This window comes from Callorhinus ursinus, unplaced genomic scaffold, assembly GCF_003265705.2.
Source record: "Callorhinus ursinus isolate GAN/ISIS: 27379988/994484 unplaced genomic scaffold, GSC_fseal_2.0 scaffold1, whole genome shotgun sequence".
Classification (NCBI taxonomy): Eukaryota; Metazoa; Chordata; class Mammalia; order Carnivora; family Otariidae; genus Callorhinus; species Callorhinus ursinus.
In genome coordinates this window covers 88,486,118-88,498,103 of record NW_027397063.1, presented here as the reverse complement: position 1 = coordinate 88,498,103, position 11,986 = coordinate 88,486,118, and positions in this window count along the sequence as shown.

Below are 11,986 nucleotides of genomic sequence, written 5' to 3'. Positions count from 1 at the left end.
AATACCAGAAGGAGAAGAAAGGGAAACAAGAAATATTTGAAACAATAATAACTAATAATTTCCAAAAATGAACAATAGACACCAAGCCACAGATCCCCAAAACTCAGAGAATACCAAGCAGGCAAAGTACCAAACAATCATACCTAGAAATATCATATTTAAATTGCAGAAAATCAAAGACAAAGAAATAATTTTTAAAGGAAACAAAGAGGAGAAATAAACATTTTGGCAACAGAAGAACAACAACTAGAATTATGTCAGACCTCTCTTCAGAAACCATACAATCAAGAAAAAAATGGAGTGAAATATTTAAAGTACTGAAACAACAAAATCACTGACCCAGAATTCTGTATTTGCAAAATTAGTCTTCAAAAGTGAAGGAGATACACTCTCAGACAAACAAAAATTGAGGAAAACTTTGTTTGCCAGCACACTTGCCAGAAACATTCAAAGAAATTCTTCAAAAAGAAGAAAAAATAAAATAAGCAGAAATTTGGAACTACCTGATAAAAAGAAAAGTATAAGAGAAGGAATAAATGAAGGTAAAACAAAATATTTTCTTTCTCATTCTCAGTTGATCTAACAGACAACAGTTTGTTTAAAATGATAACAACAACAATACATTCAGGGACTTAGAGCTCATGGATAAGGGAAATGAATGGCAAAAATTCTTGCAAAGTGTAGGAGGGATGAATTGGGGATTCTCTATATGCAGTGTTGGCACTACCTGTGAAGTGGTGTAGTATTTGAAAGAGGACTTGGATTTTTATAAATGTATATTGAAAACTCAAGATCACTCACTAAAAATAAGTTAAAAAATTATGCCTAATATGCTGGGGAGAAAAGAAGGAATTATATGAAATGCTCAATAAAACCAAAGAAGGCAAGAAAAAAGTGGAAGGCGGAGAAAGAAAAGATGATAGAAAGCAAGGAAAAGGAAGAGAATAAAAAAAAAAAAAAGAAAGAAGACATCTAGTTACAGGCTAACACTGTTCTTCTCTCACATACAAATAAGGGTTCAATTATTTTCATAGTAATCTGGCAATTTCACTTTATATATTCCTATACCTAAAGCTTAATTTTAAGTTAACACTTTTGAATGCTTACATTTAGACCTTTGAATGCAAGTGAAACCTGTTTTAAACTTCATTACCAATAATCATATACTTTAGCTACATGAGTATAATCACCTATATATACATATGTCTGCAAAGAAAAACATTGTAAAATGTTTCCCTCAAATTTCTTACTGCAATACTGCATTAATATAAGAAATACATAAACTGACAATGTTTCATCATACTGTGCAATCATTTATGAGTATATGTGTGGTAGGCAGCATAATGTCCCTTCAAAGATGTTGACTTCCTAATTCATGGAACTGATGAATATATTATCTTACATGGAAAAAGGGACTTTGCAGAGGTGATTAACTTAAGGATCTTGATATTGGGAAATTTTCCTGGAGTATTCCTTTTCCCACTCAGCCTAATATAATGACAAGCGTCCTTGTGAGAGATGGAAGGGAGACAGAGTAAGAGGAGGAAAAGTGATGATGAAAGCCAAAGTCAAAAGTGAAGCAATGGCTGGCATTCAAGATGGAGAAGGGTCCCCAAGCCAAGGAATACAGGTGACGTACAGAAACTGGAAAGGGCAAGAAAGATTCTTCTAGAACCTCCAGAAGGAATACATCCTGCCAACACTTTTATTTTTAGCACAATGGGACCCACATTGAACTTCTGACCTCCAGAACTGCAAAATAATACACTGATGTTATTTTAAGCCACTACATTTGTGGTAATTTTTCCTATAGCAAAAACATGATACTAATACTATATATATGGAGATATGGATATAGATATGTATATCCATGAGGCAAATGCATTTTAGTATTAGGTACTAGAAAAGAGCTTATCTCACTCTATAAACTTATATTAAGAACTACCTATGTCTTTATATTTGCACATTTCAGTTTAGGTTCCAGGAAGCCATAAAAATATATATATACTCATCTTAAACTTTGATTCCAGTATAACAATTTTCCCAATATTGTCCCATTATTACATGACTTTTCTCTACAATGTCATTTACTGTAACTGCAACTTAATAACTATATCACATTCTATTGTAGAAATAGGTAGTTATGAACATTAAAATAGAGATTTCAAAAGAATGGACAATAATATGTGATTGATTTAATATATTTGGGTGAGCATAAAGGGATAAAATTTGACTGTCAGAGTTTGAGTGTAGATGATAATTTTAGAAGTTTTAAAGTTCACAGTTAAACTTTAAAGTTAGTACTTAGCATACAAAATTGCAGCTTTATTTCTCTGTAACAGATTTCAACTTAGCTCACAATCTCTCATTTACATTGAAGGCAGAGGGGAAAAAAAGTCAAACATGGTAAATGAAGGTCACTTTCAGTCAAGTCAAGACTTAGGCTGAGACAAATTCATGGTTCTTCCTTGCCCCTTATTTTCTCCTTTCTCTGGGTGTACCTGGGAAGGGACAGTAGCTATTAATCATCTTGTCATTGGACTTGAGGTAAATATGACTAGTCTGAAATATTGGACTCATCTCCACAGAATCTGCAGTAATTTACCAGGCAATGTGACTTGCAGTCTGTTCTCAGTGTGCAGGGCCAAGAGAGGAGCTCAGAATCTGCACACCTCATTAGTTGGCTCCATCTTTTTTTAACTAGTTTCTGGTTTTGGAGATCTATCCCACAGCCTTTATAGTCATCTTTCATCCCATTCCAGTTTCCCTCAGATAAGCACACCGTTTCATGTTCCCCAATTTTTAGCTATTTTCCCTGGAATGCCATAGATGAAACCTGAGGGTAAGAAACTTTTCAGACCATCCCACCCCATCAAAGAAGTGGTAGTGAAAGGTGCTACTGCAGATATGTGTGCAAAAGGTAAAGTCACTTCAGTTCTTTTGTGTCTGCCCCAAATGGTATGGAGCTGCCTGGTAGGTTGGAAATATGCTACTTCATCATTCTCTTGCATCTTCCTTTTACCTAGTTTGTTTGTTTTGTTTTTATTTTTTTTCCTTTTTTTTTAAACATCTATGATCTAAACTAGCCAGATTCTGGTTCTTGATTTATAAAGATAGCTTTTTGAAATTAAAAATAACAAAACAAAACAAACAAGAAATTTTCCACTCTCAATCAAATGCTTTTAAGAAAAATTGCTTCAATTATATGCTTATGAAAGGTGAATTTGAAACCCAAATTGATCCTGCTCTCTGAAGCAAGGACTGAAATTGAATCAATTGGTAGAAAACTAAGAACAATTAGGAAAACTGAAAATAGAATTAAGACACAGGAGTTAATATTTCAAGACCTGTGTCTCAATACAGAAATGCTGAAGTCAGGGGATATACTTCTTTGAAGAAGAAGATGTGTAGTTCGTTTTGACATGTGCTCACTATACTATTGGAGAATGCAGTCCTGTACAGCATTTTGTTTTCACCATATTACTGTGCAGTAGCATTGAGGCAAAGGCTCTGAGGTCCGGAGATAGTATTTTTGAATCTGGGCTTGTTCACCTGCTATCTGTGTAACTCTGTGCAAGATAATTATCCTTTCTAAGCCCCAGTTTCTTCAACCTACTAGTCGGATAATATAATACTTGTAAGATTGTTATAAGTGAGTATAAAATTAAATAATCTATATAAAAAAACAAGTAAGAATATTAGCATACCTGTTATTGTTATTACCAGTATCATTGATTCATTTGAAATTGAAAGAGCACTGTATAATGCTCAAAATGTGCATAACTGTCATACATGAATACTTGTTTGAAATACTGTTGAATGAAACTTCTATTCATTTTGTAGACAATTTTCTTATCATTCTACTAGTTAGGGGTTCTCTTATGGTTTTACTACAGAAGAAAGTGATACATATTTAAACAAAAACAATCATGATGTACTAAGTAAAACTCTATAGATCTTACTCCTGCCCTTTACAAGTTTTACATACAAAAGCAACATGATATCAGTATTTATTGACATTCTTATCTTGGTTGAGATGAGTCGACTATTTAGCTATTGCAAAAACAGTCTTTATTTCCATTTAAATGGATTATTTCTCTCTAAAGATTTTGGATTATTTGACAAACCAGCTACAAAATTCAAAGCTTTAATAAAAAATAAAGTTATAATAAACTTTAAAACATTTTAAAAAGAGAAAACTCTACTGAAAATGTTAATGATGAGAAAAATAAACCAAAGGAAGTTATTTTTTTAAAAGTTGCAGAGTGAAATAACTCAGAATAGAAAGTTACATATTTCATTATTTGCCTTTTTAATATTTTCAATTTTATATTGTTTCAATTTCTGTTCCATTTATTTTTCTCTACTGAAAATAAAAAATCAATAAAGTAGATTACATGAAGAACACTTGTAGATACAAAATTTTAGAAGAAGAAATTTTCCATTTTCATACAATCTGAGAAATTATCAGTGCAAAGTTGATTTTAAGAAGGGAGCTGAAAAAAAATAAATTATTAGAGCAGATATGCTTAAAGCTCTATGCTTCAAAATATGTAGTAATTTTTTACAATAGAAGTCACAGGATTTTAATTTTATCACTGTATATCTTATTCTATTTTGAAAAACAAGGGTATGCCTTTATTAGAGTATTATGATCAGTTCATATTTTAAATTTGGAATTATTCACTAACATAATTTACTATTTTGTACTCCATTTCTTCTTTTTTAAAGACTTATTTATTTGATAGAGAGAGAGAGTGAGCAGGGGTTGGGACAAAGGGAGAGGGAGAGAATCTCAAGCAGACTCCCCGCTGAGCACTGAGCCCAAGGCGGGGTTCAATCTCATGAACCTGAGATTATGACCTGCCCCTGAAATCAACAGTCAGGTGTTCAACTGATTGAGCCACCCAGGTGCCCCTGTGTACTCCATTTCTAATTCTAGCTTTATATCATGCTTAGAAGAAGGCCTATGCTCCTGTTATAATATCTAAAACTCAAACATAAAGTTTCTACAAATAAGTTTGGCCTATTCTGGATACTTTGTAAATGCTTATGTAGCCCATATTTTATTGATTTTGTCCTATTTTTTCAATGTGCAATCTCACCTTCTGCCAGAACCTGTTGTAAATCTTGCCAAGTACATCCTTAGATGACTTCAATATACCCATGAAATAAACTCAACATCATGGTATTTGCTTTCCTTGTTTTCTCCTCTTGTTCCACTTTGCCACCCCTCCATTACTGTGCTCTTCTACTTGTACTACATCTATTGGTGTCTGAGTTGAGAATACTACCTGCTATAAGCCTTCCTTTCTGTAGCAGCAATCCCATTTTGCTGGGCTCTATTGCAACCAGAAGTGGTTGTATGGTTAGTCTTCGACCAAAGAGATTTGAGGAAAGCAGTAATTGCCATTTTCAGGAAATGCCTTAAAAAGATGTTTTTTAATGTGTTTCATTCTCTTGTATACTATCAGAAATACCCTCAGATATCCTACAAGATAGCAACATAAGCTCTGTTCCATTATCTAAGAATGCATAGGACAACGGGATAGAAAAAGACTAAGTCCTTGGATAATCACTTAGAGCAATATGGCTGTTCCACTAAAATGCCCAACAGATCAGACATTTATGTAAGGAAAATTTCTATTTTCTTTAAACTGTAGTTAAAGTAGTAAAACCAATATCTTACACCATTTCCACTTTTCAGGTGTCCACTATCCCTGCCACCTCTAAATAGTCATTGCCCACCATTACTCTAGGCCCTTCTAGGAACTGTCACATCTGCTGGGTGTTTGTGAACATCCCTGCATCTGTAGAGACCACCACCCATTCTGCTGAACACCACACTTTATTAATATTTTTTGCCCATGACCTTTCCCACTGACTGCTTTTTGGGTGGGGTCACTGATGCACTAAGGCCCTCAATTTCCTGAAGTCTTTTAGTAGTAAAATGAAGAGAATCTCAACCTTTATTTTATTATATTTCTGGCACTAGTTTATCAATGAAGTAATGTGTTATTTACCATATTCTTATAGGAATTTGTAGTTAAATGCTTTTATTCACAGCCTTTTCTTTCCTTAGCATCCACAATTAATCTTTGGGAGGCAGAGCCAAATCTGAAAAAATCATGTTGTAGTCATAATTACTTCTTCATTCTGATGACTAATTACTGAGTCCATATGTCCATGGAAAGAGTTCTCTCTCCCAGAAGATATATCAATCTCTTAAACAACTTTTGGTGGCCCCAACACAATACTTAGTCAAATATGATAATAATTATCTCGGCACAAAACCCTGGTACAATTTTAAAGACAAGTAAAGAGTCCCACTAAGTAGTTTTGCTATACAGAATATTTACGTCTTTAAACAGTGGGGCCTAATGATGGTAAACACTTGAGTCTCCCAACTAAATGGCTCCTCCTCCACAAGTGAGGTAACCCATTTCAGGGTTCTGCCAGCTGATACTTACATTATCCAAATTATGAACTCATGAATGAAGGACGTACTAAATGTATTACAGATGAGTTCAGACCAAGGTTACTTTATCTCCTGATCTCCATAAACATTAAGTCCAGCAGAGGACATGATGTCATGCCAGAATTCCATGAATCAGTGTCAGTTTAGATATTTTATTTTTCAGCCCCAAAAATACCTGGCTTAAACTTTCTATGAACTTATATTTATATGTGGCCACAGGTCCCTTTGATCAAAAAAGGGTGAGGGGAATAATCATACACTATTTACTTAAGGTAGCCCAGAGTTCTATTCAGTTAGTGGGTCCTGGATCTATGAACTGAATTAGATCTAGAAAAAAAGGTAAAGAATCATGATTTTTCATTTCAGCTTAAGTAAGACTTCTACTCTCCAGACCTAGGAATTTTTTTTTTCTTTAAAGCTGTATAAACAGCACCCATTTAGCATTCTGCCCATCTTGTCCCTAGAAAAACCACATCTCTCTGTGGCTTTGATGGCCTTCAGGTCCTGCAATCTATTAATATAATTATTTAAGTTTTTCCTGACAGTTAAATGCTTCTACCTAGCTTCTGACTTTCTGAAGTATTAGTACACCATTGAAACTGGAAAGTTTAGTTTGAGGGAAGTAGTACCTTCTATTAATTACAGCTTATAGAGGTCAAAGGACAGTATTAAATATCTTATTGATGACTTTGTCCATATCACTAAAGCATTTATTATTGTTATAGTGTTGAAAACTTTAGCAAGATAGTAAGATATGAAAGCAATATACAAAATCTATAGCATTTATGCAAACAGAACAAAACTTTTAAAAGAATTTTGAAAAAAGCAAACAACTAAACAAGTCTGAGTGTTGAAAACTAGAAAAGATATCTGCACCCCCATGTTCACTGCAGCATTATTTACAGTAGCCAAGACATGAAAACAAACTAAGTGTTCACTGATGGATGGGTGGATAAATAAAATGTGAGATATTACACACACACATACACACACACACATACACAATGAAATATTACTTGGCTTTGTCATTTGTGATGGGCAGAGAAAGACAAATGTTGTATGACCTTCCTTGTATGAAGAGTATAAAAACAAAACAAAACAGCAATAAACACTGAACAGAGAAGAAACTGGTGGTTGCTAGAGGTGCAGGAAGGGGGTGAAATGAGTGAAGGAGGTCTAAAAAATGTAAACTTCCAGCTATAAAATACATAAGTCATGGGAATATAATATACACCGTGGTCACTACAGTTAATAATACTGTATTGTATATTTGAAATTTGCTAAGAGAGTAGATCTTAAAAGTGCTAATCACAAGAAAAAATTTTAACTATATATGGTGGCAGATATTAACTAGATTTATTGTGGTGATCACTTCACAATATATATGAATATCAAATCATAATGTTGCACATCTAAAGCTAACATTATGTTACATGTCAATTATATCTCAATTTAAAAATACTAGTTTTAATTCTAAATACAAATACATACAAAATGAACATACCTAACTGACATTTTTAAGTTCCTGCATTTTTCTTCTATTAATTTCCCTGCATATGAGCTAAATGAATGACTAGAGCACAAAAACCACTTAAGTCACAAGTCAATAAAGGTTTTCATCTTAAAAATGAAAAACAGGGGTGCCTGAGTGGCTCAGTCAGTTAAGCATCTGCCTTCAGCTCAGGTCATGATCCCAGAGTCCTGGGATCCAGCCCTGCATGGGTCTCCTTGCTCAGCAGGGAGTCTGCTTCTCCCTCTCCCTCTGTCTCTTCTGCCGCTTCTGTTCTCTCTTTACTGTTTCTCACTCATTCTCTGTCTCTCAAATAAATAAATAAATCTTAAAAAATGAAAAACAAAAAAAAGTATGATAGTAGTAGTGTTGATTGGATGTGGGAAATTGATCCTCTCCTATAGTACCTGGGTAATTTGATATAGTCCCATTTATTACAATGTAAAACGTATATATATGCTCCAAAACCTAGTATTTGAACCACTTGATCACTATTCTAAAAGGCTTAACTCAAGAAACAGGAAAAAAAATGAACAATCTAAGCTTGTGCCTAAAGAAAAAAGAACAAGAACAAACAAAGCTCAAGGTGAGTAGAAGAAAGGATATATAAACACCAAAGGAGAAATAAATGACATAAAGACTAAAAGAACAATAGAAAAAAGCCAGTGAAACCAAGAACTTCTTCTTTGAAAGATGAACAAAACTGACAAACCCTCAACCAGTCTCATCAAGAAAAAAAAAGAAAGAATGTAAATAAAAAAAAATCAGAAATGAGAGAGAAGTAACAACTGATACCATAGAAATGCAAAGGATTATAAAATAATTCTACAAAAAAGTACATGCCAACAAATGGGACAATCTAGAAGAAATGGATACATTCCTAGAAACATACAATCTTCCAAAACTAAACCAGGAAGAAATAGAAAATCTGAATAGATTGATTACAAATAACAAAATTGAATAAGTAATCAGAAATCTACCAGAAAATATGTCTAGGATCAGATGGATTCACAGGTGAATTCTATCAGACAAAGAAGAGTTATATGACCATCTCAATAGATGCAGAAAAAGTATTTGACATGATTCAACATCCATTCATGATAAAAACTCAACAAAATGGGGTTAGAGGGAATATACCTCAACATAATGAAGGCCATATATGAAAGACCCACAGATAAATCATACTCAATGGTGAAAAACTGAGAGCTTTCCCTCTCGGTCAGTTACAAGACAAGGAGGTCCACTCTCACCACTTTTATACAACATAGTATTGGAAGTCCCACCCACAGCAATTAGACAAGAAAAATAAATAGGAGGCATCCATATTGGTAAAGAAGATGTTAAACTGTCACTATTTGCAGGCTGTATGATACTATATATAGAAAATCCTAAAGAGTCCACCAAAAAACTACTAAAAGTAATAAATAAACTCAGTGAAGTAGCAGGATACAACATTAATACCCAGAAAGTGATAGCATTTCTATACACTAATAACGAAATCACAGAAAAGAAATTTACAAAACAGCACCATTTACAATTGCACAAGAAAGGATAAAATACCTAAGGATAAACTTAACCAAAGTGAAAGACCTGTGCTCTGAAAACCATAAAACGCTGATGAAAGATATAAACTCAAAATGGATTAAAGACCTAATGTGAGACCTGAAACCATGAAAATCCTAGAAGAGAATATAGGCAGCAAGTTCACCGACATCAGCCATGGTAACACTTTTCTAGATATGTCTCCTAAGACAAGGAAACAACATCAGAAATAAACTATTGGGATGATATCAAAATCAAAAGCTTTTGCACAGGAAAGGAAACCAATTAACAAAACAAAAGGACAACATATTGAATGAGAGAAGAAATTTGCAAATGATTTATCTGATAAGGAATTAGTATCTAACATATATAAATAACTCATACAGGTAAACACCAAAAAACAATGAATCCTATTACAAAATGGGTAGGGGACCTGGACAGACATTTCTCCAAAGAGGATATACAGATGGCCAATAGACACATGGAAAGACGTTCAACTTTATCACTAAACATCAGGGAAATACAAATCAAAACCACAATGAGAGGGACGCCTGAATGGCTCAGTCAGTTAAGTGTCTTCCTTCAGCTCAGGTCATGATTCCAGGGTCCTGGGATGGAATCCAGTATTGGGCTCCTTGCTCAGTGGGGAGCCTGCTTCTCCCTCTGCCTGTTGTTTTCTCTCACTGATAAATAAGTGAACAAAATCTTTATTAAAAAAAAACAATGAGATATTAACTCATGCCTAAAGAATGGCTAAAATCAAGACACAAAAAAAGTGTTAGGTGAGGATGTGGAGAAAAAGGAACTTTTGTGTACTGTTGGTGGGAATATAAATTGGTGCAGCCACCCTGGAAAATAAAATGGAGTTTCTTCAAAAATTTAAAGGTAGAAATACCATGTGGTCCAATAATTCTACCACTGTGTAGTTACACAAGGAAAATGGAAACACTAATTTGAAGAGATATATGTACCCCTATGTTTATTGCAACATTATTTACAATAGCTGAGACAGGGAAACATGGAAGCAACCTAAGTATTCTTCAGTATATTAATGGGTAAGGAAAAGGTGATGTACACACACACACACAAACACACCATGGAATATTATGCAGTCATAAAAGTGGATGAGATACTGCCATTTCGACAACATGGATGAACCTAGAAGGTATTATGCTCAGTGAAATGAGTCAGACTGCGGAAGACAAATGCCATATGATTCCACTCATAAATAGAATCTAAAAAATTAATAAATAAAAGCAGAATCAGAACTATAAATTCAGAGAACTGATGGTTGCTAGAGGGGAGGGGGGTAGGGCATAATGGGTGAAGGGAGGAGTGAGATATAGATCTCCTGTTATGGAATGAGCAAATCACAAGAATAAAAAGCAGAGCATAAGGAATACAGTCAATGGTACTGTAATAGCAATATAATGGGACAGATGGTGGCTATACTTGTGAACGTAGCATAATGTGTAAACTTGTCAAATCACTACACTGTAGACCTAAAATTAATGTAATATTGTATTTCAATTATACTTAAAATAAATAAAATAAAAATGTTAGTTCTTATTGTTATTATTTATTATTATTATTATTGCTTTCTTGAAAGCTGATATTGGATTGTTTTTAACCAACCAACAAATAAATTAAGATTGTGAGGTTGAGAAATATATGGTTGTGTGTGTCAATTATATCTTAATGAATAAAGGAAGAAATGTGGTTAAAAAAATTGGTGAAACTCTTAACACTTAGAATTCAATCCAAAAAATTACTGTCAAGGGGCGCCTGGGTGGCTCAGTCGTTAAGCATCTGCCTTCGGCTCAGGTCATGATCCCAGGGTCCTGGGATCGAGTCCCACGTCGGGCTCCCTGCTCGTCGGGAAGCCTGCTTCTCCCTCTGACCCTCTCCCCTGATTGTGTTCCCACTCTACTGTCTCTCTCTCTCTCTGTCAAATAAAAAAATAAAATCTTTAAAAAAACAAAACAAAAAAAATTACTGTCAATGAAATACAAAACTGAATTTAATAGTAAAAATGTATTATAAAGAGAAAATGAATCACTCACAATGTGAAGAACTGACAGAAAATTAGAGGAAAATTATAAAATGCTAACAACTAATAATTGGGAGAATCATTTAAAAAAGAATCATCTTATGTTTTAAAATCACATTATTGAAGTAAAACTTAAATAAATAAAAGGCACTCACTTTAAGCATACATTTTGATATTTTTAACAAATTTGTACATCCATGTAGCCACCAACACTTTCAAGATATTGAACATTTCCCTCACCATGAAAGTTTCCCTTGTGCCTCATGCTGCCACAACCAGAACATAGGAAACAACTGACCTATTTCTATTAACTAGGAATAAATTTGTCTTAAACAGAGTTTCATAAAATTTACATTTTAGTTTCATAAAATTTACATTAACAGTCTAGAAATGGAATGGGATAATT